Source organism: Mus musculus, chromosome 10 (genome assembly GCF_000001635.26).
Source record: "Mus musculus strain C57BL/6J chromosome 10, GRCm38.p6 C57BL/6J".
Taxonomy (NCBI): Eukaryota; Metazoa; Chordata; class Mammalia; order Rodentia; family Muridae; genus Mus; species Mus musculus.
Window position 1 is genome coordinate 82,803,453 of NC_000076.6, and position 21,229 is coordinate 82,824,681.

A 21,229-nucleotide genomic window follows, 5' to 3' on the forward strand; every position below is an offset into this window, starting at 1 on the left:
AGGGTTTTTTTTTGGGGGGGGGGGACCAGGAAAGGGGATAACATTTGAAATAAAGACAATGTCTAATTTAAAAAAAAGAATAAGTACTAATCTTGTGTCACTGAGGGAGAAAAGAATTAAAAGGTAGAGATAAATCTCTTGTTTTAAAGACAGAACCAACCCTAAGAAAAATGTTTGCTGTGCAAGCGTTGATTCCTTCCCCGATATTGAGTGTGGTGGCTTACACCTTTAACCCTAAACATTCAAGAGGTGAAAGCAGGAGAGTCAGAAATTCAGGGTTGTCCTTGGATACGTCATATGTATCCAAGCTTGGACTCTGTGAGACCCTGTTTCAAAACAAGGTCTTGTAACAACAGCAAAACCAAGAAGATCTGTCAAGGTGACTACTAGCAAAGATGGCTCAGTAGCACTCAGAATGCAAGCATGAGGACCTGAGTTCCATCCCAGCACACATCTGAAAACCAAAACTAAACCAAAAAAAAAGCCACAGGTCCAGCAGCATATGGGTGTATTCCTAACACAAGGAAGCAAAGACACTGGCCAGTCAGTGTAGATGAATCAGTGAATTCCAGGTTCAAAGATCTTGTTTTAAAAACCAAGGTAGATGGGCTGAAGAGATGGCTTAGTGGTTAAGAGCACTGACTGCTCTTCCAGGGAGCCTGAGTTCAATTCCCAGCAACCACATGGTGGCTCACCTATAATGTGATCCCAGCCCCTCTTTTGGTGTGCAATGTATTCACATACATAAAATAAACAAATAAACCTTAAAACAAACAAACGAGGCAGCAGGCAACTGAGGATGACCTTTGAACTCTACTTGTGTATAAAGGTGGGTACACAGGGGTGTGTGTGTTATGTACATATACACAAGTTTCACACCACAAGTTACTTTAAATAAAGAGCAAAGCATTATGGAATTTGTTGACAAGAAAGCAACATAAAATTGGTGGGAATTCTCTCTTTGCTAGTGTAGCTCTTTTTTCCCCCCAGGGACTTCTTTACAGAGCAGCTGCCCAGCCCTTTTTTAGGAGCAAAAGCTTTGCCACACTTTAGGCTCAGCTGTTTGGTTTCCTCCCTTGAGCAATATGGTAACAATGTCTGTCTGTTATTACCAGTGCTCTGAGAGTATGTGTCATCTTTCCCAGGGGAGTCTTGAACACAGCCACCCGGGAAGGGAGAGCCCCTCTGTGCCCCTGTGTTTGCCGTGTGCCATTTACATGCTGAAAGCATGTGATTTGGCCTAACCTCTACACCATCCATGGCAGGGAGGTATTGCAGCCGACATTTTATAAGGCAGTAGAGGCTCAGAGAAGTTCAGAGACCTGCAGAACTCACACAGCAGGTGAGGATCAGAAGCAGTACTTGACTGGGATCTACTTGAAAACAGAGCCTGGCTCCCTACCTTGTTTGCCTGTCTGGAATTCTAGTCCCAGGAAAGCATGGGCAGACCAATCCCAGCTGGAATCATTAGAGTAGGGGCACCCTTGGGTGCCTTTCTCTGGATTAGGGAGTCTTCCTTTTCACCTACAGTAGGAGCCATAAAGGCAACCAGGGCTTGCTTTGCTGTACTCTTGCCGGGCACACTTAGCTTACTGAAGATCATTCTGCAAACAGGTGACCGTCTTAGGGCCTTCAAAAGGCAGTATGGGATTTGTATGCAACTTGAGCAGCGACGATTTTAATATTAGTCAAATTAGATTCAGGCAAAACGTTTACATAATTTTTAAATCCAGTGCAAGCTCAACTGACCAGAGGGCCCAATGGATCAGAATGTTTGGTTAATGGATAACTGAGGTTGGATACGCTGTTAGAGACAGCTGGTGTTCATTCTCTTAGGTACCCAGCCAGGTGCTGGCTGAGGGCCGGGAAAGGGGGGTGGGGGGCAGGTGAGACACAGGCCTGCCTTAGCAAGTTTGGCGATCTTACCTGAGGTTGCCCAGCATCCAGCCTTTCTTAGCCAACTTCTGCCCTGTGAGGGAGCCCTTGGAGCCTTTCTGTGGGAATATCCACAGCACTACTCAAATGCCATGAGAAAAGGAGATCAGAATATTCTGGATGCACTTGACCCAGCAAGCCCAGTGCTGAAAGAGAAGCAGGAGAAAAGCAAGTGGTGTGGCAGGAAGGGAGTGAGCAAGACAGAGTCATGGAGGAAGGCAGCGTTGAGAGGTTGCCTGGACAGTCAGCACTCGGGACCTCCCAACACAGGTTCATGCTAGAGACTGGCAGCTGTCTTAGTCCTGTGTGTGCTAACAGATAGCCTGATAATGGAACCTTTAAGAAGAACGGGGAAGTATGAGGTCAAGGGGCAGCTTCTGGTGCGAGTCCTCTTACTGCATCAACCCATGGCAGAAGGTGGAGATGAGAGATCACACCAGAGAGATGAAGTGGGGAGGGACAAACTCATCCTTTTATCAGGGCTGCAGAACTGTGATCTCTCTCTCTCTCTCTCTCTCTCTCTCTCTCTCTCACACACACACACACACACACACACACACACACACACACACGCACACTTTAATTTTTTCAAACCTTATTTGTAGTTCGTAAACACTTTAACCTCCCTTGTAGCCCACCACCCACCAGAGGTAGTGGAAAGAAAAGGATACAGGCGGTGGGAGGCAGGGGGAAGGGGACCTGTTTCGAAAGGTTCTTTGGAGCAACTTTCCGTCTCTGTTGTCTGGAAATCGGCAGTTCAGTTCACAGGTTAGCAGGCAGCAGCAGCTTGGTCCCCTCGCAAACACTTCACAGATACACCAGCAGTCCAGTTCAGTAGAGTTGGGTTAGCAGTAGCAGTGACTTGACCTAGCAGAGACAGCCAGGCCTTAGTCTCGGCTTGAGACAGCGGGGGAGACCAGGAGGAACACCAGGTGGGGAAGAGTGGTTCTGGGGAGGAGGTGCGGGCTTTAGTATTTTCAATCCTCCTTTTAATATGGGTTCTTAAACGCTTTAACCTCCCTTCTAGCCCACCACCCACCAGAGGCAGTGGAAAAGAAAGGTTATTAGGATACGGGGGAAGTGGACCTGTTTAGAAATGGTTCTTTGGAACAAATCCCATCTGCGTTGTCAGGAAATCAGCAGTTCAGTTCACAGGTCAGCAGTGGCAGCTCGATCCGCTCACAAACAGTTCACAGATACACCAGCAGTCCAGTCCAGTAGTGTCGGGATAGCGGCAGCTGTGGCACGACCTAGCAGCAACAGCCAGGTTTCAGAGAAATCAGCAGGAGGAACCAGGATCACCAGGAACGCCAGAAAAGGTTCATTGCTGTGCCTCTCTCAATGAAGCAAAGGTCAGATAAGATGCAAATCCAAGAAGTGTTGCAAAGCCAGCTCTACAAGCAAGCAATGCAAGGACCCCTCCCCTTCCCCATCCCCCGTCACTGTCCGCTGAGTCCTATTTACAGTCCCTCAAAACATTACATGTCCTCCACGGGTCTGCCTCAGCACACGAGTCTGTCTTAGCAAAACTCCAAGTGTGTCCGTATCAGCTGACATCACTCTGCCAATGGGCCGGAGCCCGAGGATGCAGGACAATGCAGAACTGTGCCACCAAAGCACCACCAGAAGCCTCTCGGTCTGCATCTCTGTGCAGTCATGATAAACAGAGCTAGACATCGCATGTAAGGCGAACCAATACATGCACCTCACTAGTGAAGAATCCGTCTTCACGTGTCCTTTCACACGTTTGCTTTAGCTAAACATCCTTTCACCTGTGTCTGCTTCAGGAAAACACTTGTTCACATGTTTGCTCCAGCAAAACATGACTTTTCAGAGAACCCTTGAGTTTCCATTTCAAGGAGACAATGCTTTTGGACAGCTGGGGTTTCCGGTATTTACTAGACACTGAAGTAGGCATGCAAGTCTACAGTTGGACGCCCTGGCCTGCTCCACAGACAAGGTCAGGGCAGGTGATAAACATTTGGCAGTCATTGCTGGAGGGGTGACATTTAAAGCTTGGAGGCCTGGTGACTCAAGGACCACGCCTCAGCGAGTTTCAATATCAAGTGCCAAGGAGGCCTGCAATAGTCGAAAAGGAGGCTGAAAGGCATGATGGGAAAAAAAGCCAGGAGAGCTGGCCCCCTGGGACCCATCCTCCCCAGGAAGAGAAGATAGCAAGTCTGTCACTGAGAATTATGTTGGCGTGCAACCACAATGTCCCGTCTTTTGATGCTCTTTAAACAAGTCATTTATAATTAAATTAAATTAATGTCAAAACAAATGTTCCAGGGAGTAATGTGTCTCACTCATGCCTAGGGGTTAGAGCAGTGGTCCTCACCCTTCCTAATGCTGCAACCCTTTTACAGTTCCTCATGTTGTGCTGACCCCCAACCATAACATTATTTCATTGGTACTTCATAACTATAATTCGACTACTGCTATTAAATTGTAATATAAATATATGATACGCAACCCCTGTGAAAGGGTCACTGTTATAAAATACAATGTGGTGAGGAGGTACCTGGTGTCCTCCTGAGAAGTCACGCCATGCAACAGATCTGGTATAAAGGGGGGTTAGCTGGGGGAAGGGAGGGAGGGCGGGAGCCCCCCCCCTGGGAAGGAGTAGAGGCAGGCAGATGTGAGTAGAGCCTTGAGGGCAGAGAAGAAGGGTGGGGGACAGAGACAGACAGAAATGCAGGAGGAGACCGAGGGGCTGGGAACATTTGGGAAGAGAAAGAGGAGGGAAGGAGGGACGGAAGGAGGGAGGAAAGGAGGGAGGGAGGGAGGGAGGGAGGGAGGGGGAGAGAGAGAGAGAGAGAGAGAGAGAGAGAGAGAGAGAACTGCGGTGGTGAGCAGTCCTTTTCTATGCTCAGGCACCCGGTAGCAGCCAGTAATGATATAATCCTGTTGCTAGGGCCCTGGGAGGAGCCTAGCGGAATCAGGAAATAACCAACTGGCTGATAGTCATTCAGCCACCAAGGGGTAGTGACCTGCAGGTTGAGAATCACCGGGTTAGAGGATGCTAAGGTCATTGTGATATTGGTTCAGATGGGAAGCCTGGAGGTCAAGGGATCTGGATTTAAGTAGGATCCTGGCTGAGTAAACACAGACCACCCGAATTCTCTTCAGAAAAACAGAGATAACGGTGCCAGGGGGCAGCCAGAGATGCCTCATTGTAAGTAACTAAGGAAGTGTTGGCTTACAAGCACAACAGACTGGGGGTGTGTGGTGGGGGAAATGACACAGTGTGTCCATGTTTTTAGTTAAATGTATGCTTTAAACAGAAAAAAAAAGGTCAAGATACAACTGGAATTGTGATTATTGTAATCTTAGCATAAACTGCACTTTTATGTTTTTATTTTATTTTATTTTTTTATTTTTCGAGACAGGGTTTCTCTGTATAGCCCTGGCTGTCATGGAACTCACTTTGTAGACCAGGCTGGCCTCGAACTCAGAAATCTACCTGCCTCTGCCTCCCGAGTGCTGGGATTAAAGGTGTGCACCGCCACTGTCCGGCTAAACTGCACTTTAAAAAAAGGTACCTCTAGCTGGCCATGGCGGTGACCGGTGGCAATCAAGAGATCTGGATTTTAAGACCAGCCTGGGCTTCACAGGATCTTGTCTCAAAACACTGAAGATGAAAAAGAGTCTGGGGATGTCGCTGCATTTATAGAGAACCTGCCAACCATGCAAGGTTGGATTGCCCAGCTCCAGGAGGATCTGAAGGTCAAGGCCTGGCTACACAGAGAATTCTAGTTCTGAGGTCCTTGAAGAGTTATTTCTCTACCAGTGACATGAGCCAATTCAAGCCAGATTATAACATATTAAAGCAGGTTTATTAGGAAGCTGCTCTGGGGCGGGCGAATTCACTGGCCCTAAGGGAAGAAGCCAGGGAAGTCGCCATGGAGAGGGAAAGACGGTGAGAGGGAAGAGAAAGAAAGAGAAAAAGGAAGGAAGGGAGGGGGGAGGGAGGAAGGAAGGAAGAGGAGGAAGAGGAATGAGGAGGAGGAGAGGGCCCTAAATGTCTGGGTTATTTAGGTAAGAGCCTCTGGAGGAAGGGCAGCCCAGCCCCAGGGCAGGAAAGTTCAAGGTTGGGGGCAAAGTAGGGACTAAGGGATGCTGGGAGAACGTGGAGGACAAGTCTGCTTTGATATGTAAAATATGACCTCAGTCCTTTGTTGGGGGGAGGGGGTCCCGGAAACCAAACAGTCCAGTCTTTAAAAAGAAGAAAACAAAACAAAGCAAAACAAAACCCCTAAAGCAACCGTCTTGGTATAGCATGGAACAAAAGAGACCCAGCCTGGATCCTGAGGGGCAGAGCTCTGCCTTTGAAAGTTCAGTGACTATTTCAACAGTTGCCAAGGACCTGCAGGAGGCTCTGATTACTGTAAGTAAAACGAAGGACAGACAGAATATTACACAGGCCCAGAACTGCAGTTCTGTGCTTGAGCAGGCCTGTGACCATCTAAGGTTAAAAATTCACTTGCAATCTTCACTAGTGGGGACACAGAGGGGGTCTGCAGTCTGACCCCCACGTGGCACTATGTCAGGACAGCCTTAAGTTCCAAACACAAACATGTTTAGTGCAATCCTATTTACAATCTTTTTTTAGAAGAGAAACAGTTTGGCAGGAAAGATGGTGCATGCCTATAATCTGGACACTCAGAAGGCTGAAGCAGGAGGATTGCAAGGTTGGGTCCAGTTGGCTACACAGTGAAAGCCTGTCTCAGAACACCAGAAACCAAGAGGCTGGGGAGATGGCTGTGGAAAGGTTCTGCACAGGCCTGGCCATCTGAGTGGATTGGGATGTAGCAGTGAGAGTCTGAAAGGCTGGCACACCCAATGTGAGATGGGAGGCAGAGACTGCAGAATCTCGGGAGCATTGGATGCCGTTATCCTGGTATGTGCAGCAGAAAACAAGAGAGACCCTGCCCCAAATCAAGGAGGATCATGAGGGAGGTGTCTGCAAGCACATGGGAACATGCATGCGAGTGCGGGTGCGTGCGTGCACGCACAGGCACACACACACAAGCAGAGAGAAAGAGAGAGAGAGACAGAGAATCAAAACCAAAAATTAAGTTTCAACATTTTACACAGTGAAATAGGCACCTGCAGTCCAGCAGCATTATCGTGTGGGCCATTCTATTACTGTTACTAAAACCCAGCATTTCCTTCAATACCTAATTACTATAATCTCCCCGGCACTGTGGCAGGCATTTGGACAACATCAAAGACAAAAGCACAAAGGTGATATTTTGGTGAAGTTTATAGTCCCAGATCAAGGCGTGGGCATAGGAGTCAGAGGTCAGAGGGGAGACTAGAATGTTCTTAGTGGTCAACGCAAAAACACGACTGTCATCTCAAAGGGCACGAGACACTATGACTGACTATGACCAGAGACCGCAGCTAGCCTGGAATAACGTGGTCCAGTGCAAAAGCTGCTATGTGAATTTTTGTAGTCTCATGGTTATGATTAGATAATCATAAATCAAGACCTTACTAGATACGTAGGTGGGTTTCAGCAATGCAAGGAAAACTCTTACAGGTTCGAGATGCTATCTGCCCATGTGTTCAGGCACACATGTGTAACCCCACACACACATACATACACACACAGGGGAAGGAAGAATAAAATCAAGAGTAAACATAGCAGTGCATGCCTATCTGTATATATATATATGTATACATATATATATATATGTGTGTGTGTGTGTGTGTGTGTGTGTGTGTGTGTGTGTATGTCATATAGCACACACGGGGCAAAAAACAGAGGCTCCTTAATTTAAGGTCAGCCTGGGCACTACATAAACTCTGTCTCAATAAATAAAACCTTAAAAAAAAAGGCAGCTTATTTTTCAAAAGCAGCATGGCAGGATGGCAAATTACCCCACTACCCATTGCCAGATAAGGCTGTGGGAGCAGAGTGGTCCCAAGTTCTTTAGAACCAAACTAAAGAACTAAAGCAAAACTCGGTTACCAAACAGTTTAGCAAGTTTCCAGGTGAGCCCTGGTTAGACACAAGACCCTACCTCAAAAACCACAAACATATTAGTAAAAAGCATCCAGAGGCACGGCTCAGTATAAAGGTGCTTGCCATCAAACCTCAGGAGATGAGTTTTAGTTTGATCCCCAGGACCCACATGATGGAAGGAGAAAACTGATCCCTGAGTTTTCTGTTTTGTTTTTACAAGACAGGGTTTCTCTCTGTAGACCAGGCTGGCTTGAATTTACAGAGACCCACCTGCCTCTGCCTCCCTCTAGTACTGGGATTAAAGGCCTGGATGTGCCACTACCGGCTGGCTTGAGTTGTCCTCTGACCTCCATATGACCTCGACATTAACCATGACACCTGTGGGCTACCTACACATTTTTAAAAAGTCAAAGAAAACAAACAAGTGTATGAGATCCACGGAAAAGCAAGCTGCTCCCAACCCCCATCCTCTCCCACACCCATCCCCATCCTCGCCCACTCCCATCCTCATCCTCACCCCCCCCACCCCCACCCCACCCTCACTCCCATCTCCATCCCAATACTCTCCTCCTCTCCCTCTTCAGGCTAGCTCTGTTGGCGCGGCCCATCGCTTATCTCTTCCCTGGCCGGCAGGGGGCGCGCGCCCTCCGCTCGCCATCCTCCTCCTCCTCCCGCGCGCGTGGACCGCCCCCCACCCCCCTCGCGTGCCGGGCTGCTCGAGAGCAAGGAGGAGGGGGACCGGAGGCGCGGAGGGCAGGAGCGGCGAGGGTGTGTCAGGTACGGCCGAGCAGCGCCTGTCCACGCTGCCCCGGCAGCGCGCTCCTCCTTGCTCTCGAGCAGCCCGGCACTGCCCTCCCGGAGCTTCCGAGGAGTCGGCTGCTGGGCCGGAGCGGAGAGGGGCACAGGTCGCCAACGGGCCGCCCTGCCTCAGCCGCAGGTTCTCAAGGGCGTTGGTGGCTCCACAAGCTCGCCCGCCCGACCTCTCGCCGCCCCAGACCCGTGTAAGCATCTCCCGCGATGGTTTCAAGTAACCCCCATTTTACAGGTGAAGAAACCGACGCTCCAAGAAGTTAGGAAACTTGCTCACTCAGAAATCTGCCTGCCTCTGCCTCCCGAGTGCTGGGATTAAAGGCGTGCGCCACCACGCCTGGCTGTTTTTTGGGGGTTTAAAAAGATACTTTATAAACAGGTAGAAATATAAGCCAAGTTACTCCCCAAGTTACCCAGGCCAGAGTGGCAGAGCTGGGACCCAAGCCGATGCCATTGGGCTGTAGGTCTCTGGCTGTGATCATTGGTTACACGGCCTCCCCCACATCCTTTATAGGTCCCAAAGGGAAATAAAACACTGAACCCTGGCTTCTGCCGAGATGGTGAGATAGGGGCTCGCCCCACGTGGGATGCATAGCTGATGAGGGAAGGTTGGTAGGGTGTCTGGCGCAGGGTCCTTCCCTGCATTCCAGGTCAGGGAGCCCCAGGGAAGGACAGGAAGGCAGAGGACCTAGAAGAGCGCTTATGATGGGGAAGGGGAGGTCTTCGGAGGGATAGGACAGTACCCGCGTGAAGGGTGGATAGCTCCTGTGGCCATCGCTTCAGTTTCTTCTCACTTATCACGAGGGAGTTGGAGATGTGTTCTAAATCGATTTCTGTGAGGCACCTACTCTTACTAGGTGGTTTTTTTTTTTTGTTTGTTTGTTTGCTTTTTGTTGTTTTTTAAGATTTATTTATTTTATGTATATGAGTACACTGTAGCTGTCTTCAGATACACCAGAAGAGGGCATCAGATCCCATTACAGATGGTTGTAAACCACTATGTAGTTACTGGGAATTGAACACAGAACCTCTGGAAAAGCAGTCAGTGCTCTTAACCACCGAGCCATCTCTCTAGCCCTCTTAACTAGTTTTTGTTTGTTTTTTTGGGGGGGGTATTTATTTATTTTGGTTTTTCGAGACAGGGTTTCTCTGTGTAGCTGTGGCTGTCCTGGAACTCACTCTGTAGACCAGGCTGGCCTCGAACTCAGAAATCTGCCTGCCTCTGCCTCCCGAGTGCCGGGATTAAAGGCGTATGACACCACGCCCGGCTGTTTTTTGGGTTTTTAAAAAAATACTTTATGCCGGGCGTGGTGGAAATATAAGGCAAGTTAACTCCCTGCCCTGGCTTTCATTGGCCTAGATACTACATCAGGCGGTCTCTGTTCCTACCTTGCCAGAATGACGGTGTCTATTGTGCCGTTTTACGGTTTTCATTTTTATTTATGTGTGTGCGCGTGCGTGCCTGCTTGTCTGTGTGCACCGTGTGCTTTCAGCTGCCCAAGGAAATAGGCATCCCATCCCCTGGCACTGGAGTTGCAGATGGTTGTGAGCACCTGGTATGGGTGCTGGGAACCAAACCCACATCTTCAGTAAGAACACTAAGTGTTCTTTGCCTTTGAGCTCTTTCTCTGACTCCTTTTTCTTCTTTCTGGGGACCTGAACTGGGGTTCTCACACCCACAAGGCAGGATCTTAACCAACGAGCTGAAACTTAAATTTGGGCCTGCTTTATGAAGCAGCACTTTGTTCCGGCCATTTTTCTATACTTTACATGCATATGGGCAGGAGACACGCTCCTTGTACGACACTTACAAAGGATGCTAGGATGTACCGATTCCCTGGAATGATGCTGGTGATCTGCTTTATCTAAATGCTGGAGCACACAGTGCTCTCTCATCTTAGTTCCAAGCAGCTGCTTCCCAAGTGAGTGTTCAGAATCTAATGTGAAGCAGCTCACAGTCCGGTTCAGGTTGCTAATGACACAGTGTCGCCAAGCATTTATTATTTTATCAGGCACTGTGGACTCAGAGAAACAGGGCATGACCTCAGTTCTCGAGCATACAGTCGCCTGGAGAAAATGCGGAGTCATGATGTGTCGTCAGGAAAGCAGAGGGGCACCGGAAGCTTGGGGAGGAGGGCAGACGGGGTTGATTTTGGTACTTAGCACTGAGCAGGCGTTTTTTTTGCTATAACACGTAGCATTCTTTCCTAATTAGCTTGTTAAAATTTTTCCTGCTGGAGTTTTGAAGATCAGGAATGTATGCCAGTCATTACTGTAACTCCCACAGGTCTTGCCTCACTGCCTTACAGATGGGCAAAGGCATCCATCTGCTCCACAGAAAGAACTGCATATGTGAGGGACCTTCCAAAAACCGACGCGGTTAACTCCCACCAGCTTCTCCAGTTGGGGCACGGGGCAGTAGTTCTCAAAGATGGCCCCAAGATCGCTTGTGAAAATTAAGTGCATGTGAGCTGGGAAGTTACACATTCACTTTCCTAAACATATTAACTGGGTCTCAGACACTAGGCCAGGAAGCAGGGGATGGGTGCTTTGGGTCAGGAAGGAGGGTGCTGTGGCTTTGGGTGGGGATGAGGCTGAGGGAGCCCCTGGGGACCACTGAAGCAGAGGTAGAGAGAGGAAGTGAGAGACTGGGCACAGAACCAGACATCCTCCTGACTGTCCTGCTGGATCCCGAGGTCGGGCAGAGGTCAATATTGTCTGTTTCAGTGTCGTAACTGGAAGCCCCTGCCCAGTGTTTGACCCCTCGTACTTGATTCTTTGTGTGTGCACAGAATTCTTTGTGTATACTTAAAGCCTTTAAATTACTTAGTTCTGAAAGTACAGTTTAGATTTATAGTGGGTTAAATCCCTGAAAGGAGGAATTGTGAATCTGTGTGTCTTTCCTTTAGGGGACCCTTGAGCGAGCATTCCCCATAGCCTGCTTTCTGCTGGTGAAATTAGTCTGCCATTCGTGTAACCACTAATATAAAGCCATAGTGGATGTTTACTCAAAAAAATTTTTTTTTCTCACATCTCTTTAAAAGTTGTTTTGTTATTTTAAGCGTATGGGTGTTTTCTCTGCATGTGGACCATGCAACTGCCCAGTGCCTATGAAAGCCAGAGACAGAAGATTCCCAGGGACTGGAGTATAGATAGTTCTGATCTGTCATGTGGGTATTGAGAACAGATCTTGGGGTCTCACTATACCTAGAACTTAGCTTTTCTTTTCCCTTCCTTTCCTCTTTCTCTTTTTTCTTCTCTTCTCTCCTCTTTTCTTTTCTTCCTTCCTTTCTCCTTCCCTCCCTCCCTCCCTCCCTCCCTTCCTCCCTTCCTCCCTCCTTCCCTCCCTTCTTTTGTTCATTTGCTCATTTGTTTTGAGACAGGGCTTCTCTGTGTAGCTCTGGCTGTCCTGCAACTTTCTTTGTAGACCAGGTTGGCCTCAAACTCACAGACCCACTTGCCTCTGCCTCCCGGGTGAGGGGGTTGGGGGGCTAGAATTAAAGATGTGCACCACCACCAGTCTGAAACAGGAGCTTTCCTAAATAGATCTGGCTGGTGTCAGAGTCAGAGCTGCCAGGGCTGGCATCAGTGGTGTGTAAGGGCTGTGCTTTTTATTTTTGATTTTTCTTACGCAGTGTACAAAGTGGTAGGTTTCACTATGTCATTTCCATCCTTGGATCATTGTTCTACTTTTCTTCTCAGTCATCCCCCTGCCTCCCACGTGCCTGGATGTTTGATGTTACCTTTATACCCATCTGTTTTAACCGACTGATGGGGAAATGGTTTTCAGCTTTCAACTTTCATGTATGTTCAGAGAGCCACACTGGCTATGTTGCCAACATTGGTCAGTGTGCAGAGGTATTTTTGCTGAGGTTGAGTGCTCTGTGTAAGGTACATATACACTGACATTCACTCTGGGTAGCCGTGTGTGTAGAGGAAACCCTGAGCTGAGCAGGAAGCTGTACTCTGACTTGTGAGAAGAACAGACAGGCTCTCTCACTGAGGGTGATCTTTTCTAGCTCTGCCCATTTGCCTATAAATTCCATTTATCTTAACAGCCAGATAATATCCATTGTGTAAACATAGCCTGGTTTCATCATCTTTCGTCAACTGAGGGGTCTGTTTCCAGTTCTTAGCTGTTTATTTTTCATAAGATTTATTTATTTTATGTATATGAATGCACCATTGATCTCTTCAAAAGCACCAGAAGAGGGCATCAGATCCCATTACAGATGGTTGTGAGCCACCATGTGGTTGCTGGGAATTGAACTCAGGACCTCTGGAAGAGCAGTCAGTGCTCTGAACCACTGAACCGTCTCTCCAGCCCTTCTTCTTCCTGTGTATTAAGAGCAGTAGCAAACAGGGATGAGCAAGCGTCTCCATAGGAGGGTGAAGTGTCCTTTGAGTAGATGCCTCGGAGTGGTTAGCTGAGTCTTAAGGTAGACCAGTTCCCGGCTTCCTGGGGAGCTGCCTTACAGATTCCCACAGTGGCTGTTCCAGTCTGCACTCTGACCAGCAGTGGGTGTTCCCCTTCCTCGGAATCCTCACCAGCCTGAGCCGGCACGTGTTCTAATGATCTCCGTCATTCTGACTGATGGAAGATAAAATCTCCAACTGTTTTTTATTTGCATTTCCCTGATGACTCGGGATGTGGAACATTCTCTCAGCCACTCATGCCTGGTTCACCCTTTGAGAACTCTGTGCCTCATATTTAAATCGGGTGATTTATTTTCTTGATGTCCAGTGTTGTTGGTTTGGTTTGGTTTGGTTTTTAGTTCTTTATATAGTCTAGATACATGTATATATTGGTAAAGATCTTTTCCCGTTCCATAGGCTGCTGCTGTGTCTGAATGGCGGTGTCCTTTGCCATAAGAAGCTATTTCAGCTTCATGAGGTTCCTCTTAATTAACAAGTTCTTGGTCTTAGTGACTATTGTGCTATTGGTGACCTATTCAGAAAGCCCTTTCCTGTGCCAGTGAGTTCAGGGTGGTCCCTCCCTTTTTATCTTCTCTGATTCAGGAGATCCCATCTTCTGTTAAGGTCCCTGATTGGCCCCCAATGGAGGAGCTAGAGAAAGTACCCAAGGAGCTAAAGAGATCTGCAACCCTGTAGGTGCATCATTATGAACTAACCAGTACCCCGGAGCTCTTGTCTCTAGCTGCATATGTATCAAAACATGGCCTAGTGGCCATCACTGGAAAGAGAGGCCCATTGGACACACAAACTTTATATGCCCCAGTACAGGGGAACGCCAGGGCCAAAAAGTGGGAGTGAGTGGGTAGGGGAGTGGGTGGGAGGGTATGAGGGACTTTTGGGATAGCATTGGAAATGTAAATGAGGAAAATACTTAATAAAAATATTTTTTAAAAAAAGGTCCCTGATTGATGTGGAGTTGAGTTTTATGTAGGGCGGTGGCTGTGACTACCTTTGCACTCTGCTACATGCAGCCCCACCTCCCCCCTGTTGAAGATGCTGTCTTCTCCAGTGTTCACTGAGTACAATATCACAGGGGTCTGCTTACAAGTAGCCGCAGTGTTCCTATTCAAGTAAGCATAGCTTTGTTTCAGTGGTGCAGAAGTAATAGGCTTGCTCTGGGTCAAGGACTAGATTTCATTCTGTTTTGTAAGGAGAGATCAAGAGAGAGTAGGGGAAGAAAAGAAATAGCAATGGGCTTCCACCCCCAAGTACAGTTTATCAGAAACTTAATCCTGGATGTCCTGGTAGGGAACGCTTGGTTCCCAGACACACCTCAGGAGATGACCAAGCTGACCTGTGTGTCCCTTGCTATGGTTTTCCTTTTTATATTTTTATTTTTAACTTTGGTCTCTGTAGCCCTAGCAGGCCTGAGACTTTACAGAGACCCGCAGGCTTCAGTCATACCTTAGACCTCCTGCCTCTCCTCTGCCCCAGGTGCTGGGGTTTCAAGTGTGCAACACTGCACCTGACCTGATAATGTCTGTCAAAGCATCGGCAGGAAAGGCACGTGGGTTTCTGTGGCCCGGGTGTGGGGGGAGTAGGGAGGGAGGAGTGGATTGCCCGAGACCGTTTCTTTTTGCAGCAGCTATGGCTAGTAGTCCTCCTTAGTAGATGAAATACAAGCTTTGACTCCCAGTGAACTTTGTTACGTAAGATGTTACCAGACTTGGGGGCGCGGGGCAGAAGGAGATGGCTCAGCAGCTAAGAGCATTGCTGTTTTTCCACGAGACCCAAGTTCAATTCCAGACACCAATATGTCATCTGCAACGCCAGTTCCAGGTGGTCCTGTGTCCTTTCTGGCCTCCAGAGGCGGGCACCACACAAACTTGTGGTATACAGACAGACATGAAGGCATAACATTCATACACAGAAAATAAAAAGTAACAACAACAAAACCCCTTAGACTTTTGTGTGCGACTGACTTATTTTTTGGAACTCAGCTGCATGGAGCTTTGTAGATGATATCCTGCTGGGATGTCAAAAGGTTGGACCAAAGGTTTAAATACTTTATTCTTACACTTACCCCCACCCCGATATTGCCAGCCTCTCTCACTCATGATTTTGAATGTCTGGCTTCTTTGCTTAAGATGCTCTTTGCTGGGCTATCTATACATACAGGCTACTTCGGGTGGCAATTTTGTGATTCCCCGGGGGAGCCAGAGCTTGCCCTTTCTGGGTGGCGCTGCTGATGCAGGGCATTGGGAAGCACACCCCAGTGGCTGAGCTCCCAGGGGCAAGGGTGGTTTTGTGAAAGTTGAATTTCCTCTGGGTCTTGTATGGCAGGCGCAGAGATGTTGAGGAAATGTTTGACAGGCAGGCTGTACCATGCTCTGCCTGGTTTTCTTGCCTGTGTGATCAACCCAGAAACCTGTGTTTTCTCTTGTAGAAACGTCATTATCTATCTCCCCTTCTTGCTTTGGATCTTCTGAATTCCTGCAGTTGGGACAGCTCACACAGAGCAAATTGACTTGCTATGAAGGTAAAACAGTGGGGAATTTGTGTGTGTGTGTGTGTGTGTGTTTGTGTGTGTGTGTGTGTGTTTGTGTGTGTGTGTTTGTGTGGTCAGAGGTCAACATTGGCTGTGAGTCCTTACCTGCTACCTCCTTTTGAGACAGAACTTCTCGTTTTACATCTGTATATGCGATGCTAGGTGGCCTGAGAGCTTGCAGAGATTCTCCCCTCTCTGCCTCCTGTTCCCCGTGGTTACACTGGGGTTATAGGCACATGACCGACCCAACCACCTAGCTTTCTTTACATGGGTTCTTGGGATTCAAACTTAGGTCTTCAGACTTATGTAAGAGTGTTTCACCAACTGAACCGTTTCCACAGCCAAATATGAGAGCTTTCTTGTTTACTTATTTGTTTGTTTGTTTATTTGTTTGCTTTTGCTTTGTTTTTGAGACAGGGTCTCTCTCTCTTTGTAGACCAGGCTGGTCTAGAACTCAGAAATCCTTCTACCTCTGCTTCCTGAGGGCTAGGATTAAAGGCGTGTGCTACCACTGCCTGGCCCTCCCCTCCCCTCCCCTCCCCTCCCCTCCCCTCCCCTCCCCTCCCCTCCCCTCCCATCCTTTTTATAAAGACATGGTCTAACCATGTAGCTCTAACTGCCCTGGAACTCACTATGTAGACTGGGCTAATCTTGAACTCAGAGAGAGCTGCCCATCTCAGTCTCCCAAGTATCATTACAACCGGCCAGTTAGTTTCCAGGGTGATATGTAACTCTAGGGACTCAGTTGAAAAGCAGATTTGCTAAGTATGTACCATGATACATACTCAGCCTATGCTGAGCATTTTACATCTATGAATTCACCTTATTTTCAAATAATATGAATTTATTTTTACAAATTTTTATGTGTGAACATTTTGCCAGCATTTTAATGTCTGTGTACCAGGAGTGTGCTTGGTCCCCGTGGAGGTCAGACGATGACACTGGATCCCCCTGGAACGGGGTTAATGGGCGATTGTGAACCACCATGTGGGTCCTGGGAATCAAACCAGGATCCTCTGCAAGAACAACAAGCTCTTAACCACTGAGCCACCCCTCCAGCCCATAGATCTGGAGGAAAATGAGGCCGAGGGAGGAGGAAGGCTTATAGCTAGCAGGTAGCGGTGCCAGGTCTCTGTCAGAAGCCAGTGTTTTTGTTTGTTTGTTTGTTTGTTTGTTTTCTGAGACAGGGTTTCTCTGTGTAGCTGTGGCTGTCCTGAAACTCACTTTGTAGACCAGGCTGGCCTCGAACTCAGAAATCTGCTTGCCTCTGCCTCCCGAGTGCTGGAATTAAAGGTGGGCGTCACCATTGCCCGGCAGAAGCCAGTGTGCTTAATCACACTGCAGTCTCGCCTCACTGCACGGAGGGGCTGCACGCATGTCAGAGCCTGGACTAGGAAGACTTGAGGAGCTGGGTCAGTGCCTGGAAAAGAGTAAAGGGAACACATTGATGATATTTTAACCCGATGTTTTGAGGACAGGAGGACCAAGAATTAGTGAAGATGGGCAGTGGTCCTCCCCTTTCCAACTGTGGCAACCCTTTAACAGTTCCTCATGTTGAGGTGACCCCTCCAACCATAAAATTATTTTATAAATGATTTTATTGCTCCTTCCTAACTAATTTTGCCACTGTTATGAACCATAATATGAATATCTGATACACAACCCCTGAAGGGGTCTCGACCCACAGGTTGAGAACCACTGGATTAGGGCCTGACCATCAAAGGCTGCCGCTTGGGGTTGCTGAGCTTTGCCTGGGAAGCAGAGGAGATTCACTCAGCCTTCGTGCCCACCACCTCTACGCAGCCCCGGCACACAACCGTGAACCTGAAGCGCAGCTCAGGAACACAGCCGTGAACCTGAAGTGCCTGATAGAGAACAGGTTGATCTTAAGATTGCTCTGAAGCCTGACCTTTCCAGAAAACTTGTCTTATACGTGAGGGCTTCTTAGTATGGCTTACAAACCACGTGATGGTGTGGAAAGAAAATTAGGGTTACTAGAGTGGAGTGCCAGCATCATGTAGCTGTGTGGCCTTAGATGAGGTCCAGAGCACCCCTGGGGCGTGGCCTCCTTACCTGTGGGGCGTGGTCTTCTTACTCGTGGGGCGTGGTCTCCACATCAACCCTATAAAGCAAATGGGGAAGCATTAGGCCTTTTCAGGCTCTCTAGATCTGACAAAAAAGAATCAGACACGATGCCTCTAAACTTAGGTGTAATGAGTACGATAATTCCAAATAAAAATACCAAGCATTGTATCATATAAACTCCACGATATTCAAGGTAATCACCTGAATTATTTAGGATATGCACCGCCCCCTTAGCTGCCAAGATGCGTTACTGAATAACGACTTCATTTTATGTGGGCAAATCAGTAGCGCAAGATAACAAGGAAGGACATGTTTTACAGCCCGTGCAGTAAACACACTGAGACCCAACTGCTGACGGTTGTGTTTGGAAGGATCTGGGTGGAAAGATCTGCATATATTCAAATTCTATATCTGGAACCATTTTCTGAGAGGAATGTCCCTTAAATTTAAGTCCCTTATTTATGAATAAATTATTTATTTCCTCTAGTCTCCTCTCCGTTGCTGTGATAAAAACACCCCAACAAAAAGCATCTGGGGGGAGACAGGATTTGTTTGACTACCTACCGTGGATGCTAGACCCAAACTCAGGTCACCTGGAAGAACAGCAAGCATTCTTAACCGGGTCATTAAAGACATTTTAAATGATTTATATTGTATTTGTATTTCTGTGTATGAGTGTCTTGCCTGCTTGCTTGTGCAATTCGTCTGTGCTGTATCAGAGCAGTCTGATCCCCTGGAGCTGGAGTGACAAATTGTTACCATCTGCCATGTGGGTGCTGAGAACCAAGCCGTGATCCCCTGCAAGAGCAACAAGTACTCTTAACTGCTGAGCCACCTCTCCAGCCTCTCAAATTGTTTTTAAAAGATAATTTTTTTGGAAAATGTAAATCACATATTTCATTTAAATCTTTCATATATTCCTGACTTTTACAGAGTTCTTAAGTGTTGTCTTTAAAATTGCATCTTCTTAACATTGTCCATATTAAAATTGATAGCCAGGTTAGCTAGGCAGTGGTGGCTCAGGCCTTTAATCCCAGCACTCAGGAGGGGAGGCAGGGGCAGGGGCAGAGGCAGGGGCAGGGGCAGGGGCGAGATCTCTGTGAGTTTGAGGCCAACCCGACTTACAGAGCGATTTCCAGGATGGCCAAGACTGCAAAAAGAGGCCCTATTTCAACTCACCCTCCAAAAACAATTAAGCAAGTAAATGGACATTCATCTTCCTTTTCCTTCTTTTTGGTCCTTCAGTGGTGCTTTCACATTTTAGCCCTAATAGGATAGTCTCTGGTAGGACTAGGAAGTAAACCAAGACCAACCTCCCCAAGAGAGGGTGACAGAAAGGAGGGAAGAGGGGATGGAGATCTATATATCTATATCTGTAACTATGTCTATACTATATATAGATTTAGCATATCTATATATAGATATATTTTATATAGAGAGCACTAGTAGTGATCAATGCTCTTGAACCTGTCTCTAGCATCATAAACCATTTCACAAACCAGCTCTCTGGAGGAGAGCTTATCCTTTCTGGATATAAGTTCTGGATCTGCAACCTTGGAGTCCTAGATAAGAATTGTAATCGTGTGAGAATAGGCTTATCAAGTGAGCCGAACGGGAAGTTCCTGCCAGGCCTATGTTCCCAGTACAACCTAGGTTTCATTTGACCCCCATTGAGACCTCCCTTCAAACACAAGAGCTCTGCCCAGGCCTCTGCAGTCTTCTTATGGAGCTTGCTTCTGGCAGAGTCAGCGCCTCATCTGATGAGTTCTTTGTAAGGGTGAAAACTGCCTTAAGTCTTAAAAACGTATGCCAAGGCATTTTTCCAATTTGGTGGACAGACGATACTATCATGCGTGTTTACTGTTTTCAGCGCTAGGAATTCGTCCTCATGACTATTACTGAGTCTTTGTGTTTTTCCTTGTGTTGCCACATGTTTCTGCTTTATTTCTCTAGCATGTCTCATTCCTTGCAGACCTTAAGATGCACGTATAATTGCCCATGTCTTCACTGTGTACACCGGGTCATACTTCTCTCTGTAAGCTTCCCAACTCTGAGGACTTCTACGGAATAACTTCTCAGTTAATGGGGCCTCATTAGACTCAAGGGTAATAATATGCAGTATGTCTTGTGGGATGAATAAAATTCTATTCAGTCATTATCACCTCATTTAGAAGGAGTCCTCTGAGAACAGCCACATGTGGGAAAAATTGCTCTTGAACCGCGTCATCTTTGTTCGGGATAATGGGACTCCAGAAATCCTTCATTTCTTCTGACTTCTTGCTGTCTGGATGCTTTTCAGTGTCGGCAACAGACTCAGAACATATGGGCGACAAATTTCCAAGCCAGACAACAGAGCAGAGTGCTGTTAAACACTTTCTCACCCTTGGAGTGATTACACAAGTTCCAACAAGCGGCAGCCTTGTGGCTGCATACTGGCTGGGCTCCTCCTTGCCTCCCTCCATCTCCTCTCTCAGCCTCTGAGAGGCCCGAGCATCTTGGCCTTGACCTCGTCCTCTGGAAAGTCTTAATACGCGACTCTAGCGATGTCTGCCCTGCTTCTGTTTTGCTGTTAGTCTTCACGACCACAAAGCAGGCCACTTGGTCCTTCCGTGCTGCTCCCAAGGCCCCGCGCTTTGAATCTTCCAGATGGATAAGTGTCAGGAAGGGAGGAGGTGCTGAGACCCTCTCTTCCTCAGGAGTCAAGCTGTTTCACTCCTTTTCTCCTACAATGGCTGGAAGTGATCTTGTTGAAAATCTCAGCGGTAGAAAATGCTTTCATCAAGGGGTCTTGAGGACTGCATTGTTCTGATAAGTTTTTGGAACTGTGAAGGAAATTGAACCCACATTCATCTAAACCCAACAGAAGAGTTTTTCAAGTTATTTAATGCATTTGTTTAGAGTCAAGGCCTTGCAATGGAACCCTGGCTGACCTGGAACTTGCTTTATAAATCAAGCTGATCTGGAACTCACCAATATCCACCGCCTCTGCCTCTCATTGTTGGGATTAAAAGCATGTGACACCATGCCCAGCTGATTTTTGTTTTGTTTTGTTTTGTTTATAAATTCTAGGTAAACTGAATTTTTGGTGATAGTTTTCAAACGTTTGTCCTCAATGCTGTCTTAGCTTACTCTCCTGTTGCAGTGATTAAAAACAACAACAATAATAAAAGCAACTTAGGGGAGAAAGGTTCTTATAGCTCACAGTTCTAGTTTATAGTCTGTCGCTGGGGGAAAGTCACATCAGCTTGAGCTTGAAATAGAACCACATTGCGTCTGTAGCCAAGAAGCAGAGGGTGTTGGAAACACACTTGCTGCTGATACTCAGTTTGCTCTCTGTTTTAGAAAGTCTGAGATCCTCTGCTTAGGTCAAGGTCCTAGCCACATCCACTAACTTAGCCAGGTAATCCATCACAGGCACACTTAGAGGCGATCTTGACCCAGGCAGCCCTTCCCGGCTGGCTGTG

At 47.4% G+C, this 21,229-nt stretch overlaps 1 long non-coding RNA gene across 1 annotated transcript; it reads left to right on the forward strand.

Annotated features, from left to right (window-relative positions):
• Nucleotides 1–8,670: 8,670 nt before the first annotated feature.
• Nucleotides 8,671–20,790, forward strand: 1700028I16Rik (RIKEN cDNA 1700028I16 gene). Its single transcript, NR_038042.1, has 3 exons — nucleotides 8,671–8,907; nucleotides 15,579–15,671; nucleotides 20,065–20,790. It is a non-coding gene; the product is annotated as an RIKEN cDNA 1700028I16 gene (long non-coding RNA).
• The last annotated feature ends 439 nt before the right edge of the window (nucleotides 20,791–21,229 follow it).